Source organism: Herpailurus yagouaroundi, unplaced genomic scaffold, assembly GCF_014898765.1.
Source record: "Herpailurus yagouaroundi ecotype Mexico unplaced genomic scaffold, PumYag 86963, whole genome shotgun sequence".
Taxonomy (NCBI): domain Eukaryota; kingdom Metazoa; phylum Chordata; class Mammalia; order Carnivora; family Felidae; genus Herpailurus; species Herpailurus yagouaroundi.
This window is the reverse complement of record NW_024421257.1, coordinates 1-1138: the sequence shown is the minus strand read 5'-3', so window position 1 is coordinate 1138 and position 1138 is coordinate 1. Positions and strand designations below refer to the sequence as shown.

The 1138-nt window shown below is 35.7% G+C and overlaps 1 non-coding gene across 1 annotated transcript; it reads left to right on the top strand.

Moving 5' to 3' along the window:
* Nucleotides 1-700: 700 nt before the first annotated feature.
* LOC121026354 (U6 spliceosomal RNA) lies at nucleotides 701-802 on the top strand. Its single transcript, XR_005788337.1, has one exon. It is a non-coding gene; the product is annotated as a U6 spliceosomal RNA (small nuclear RNA).
* Nucleotides 803-1138: the final 336 nt, after the last annotated feature.

Here is a 1138-nt window from a genome sequence, read left to right as displayed (position 1 = left end):
GCAAATATCTTTTCCCATTCCGTTGGTTGCCTTTTAGTTTTGTTGGTTGTTTCCTTTGCTGTGCAGAAGCTTTTTATCTTCATAAGGTCCCAGTAATTCACTTTTGCTTTTAATTCCCTTGCCTTTGGGGATGTGTCGAGTAAGAGATTGCTACGGCTGAGGTCAGAGAGGTCTTTTCCTGCTTTCTCCTCTAAGGTTTTGATGGTTTCCTGTCTCACATTCAGGTCCTTGATCCATTTTGAGTTTATTTTTGTGACTGGTGTGAGAAAGTGGTCTAGTTTCAACCTTCTGCATGTTGCTGTCCAGTTCTCCCAGCACCATTTGTTAAAGAGACTGTCTTTTTTCCATTGGATGTTCTTTCCTGCTTTGTCAAAGATGAGTTGGCCATACGTTTGTGGGTCTAGTTCTGGGGTTTCTATTCTATTCCATTGGTCTATGTGTCTGTTTTTGTGCCATTAAAGCTAATTTAAAGAACAGAAATCCTTTAGTTCTAAAAAGTAATACTGATTGTCATCAAATATTGTTAATTTGAAGGTGTTACATGGAGTAGGGAATATTGAAATAGGAAGAAAGGAGTCTGAAGTTTCCAAAGCACACCTATCAATCAATACTTAGAATTTGAATGTATCAGAAATCTAAAATAATTCTTCAGTCAATGGTTTCTGGTGTATCTTACCTGAAAGAAAGAAGAGGCTAGCACTTGCTTCAGCAGCACATATACTAAAATTGGAATGATACGGAGATTGGCATGGCCCCTGCATAAGGCAAGAGCCTGTTGAAAGAACAACTTAATGCTACTATTTACCATCCCCACCCAAATACCTCTCTGAAGTCCCATTCATTCTTCACAATGGTAAATAGACATCTCTGATGTACAAAGATTTTTGCATTCATATAACAAATTTCTCCTGGTTTTCCCCCACTATTAATCAGCTACTCCTGATTTGCTGTTGTCAATCAAATATTGCATTGTTAATCCATTCACAGTAAAAGTGTAATAAATTTTATAGTAAAATTTTGTTAGATCAAAAAGATCTTGTTTCATCCCTATATAATGGGAAAACACCTGCATTTTATTTATTTATTTTTTATTTATTTATATATGAAATTTATTGTCAAATTGGTTTCCATACAACAC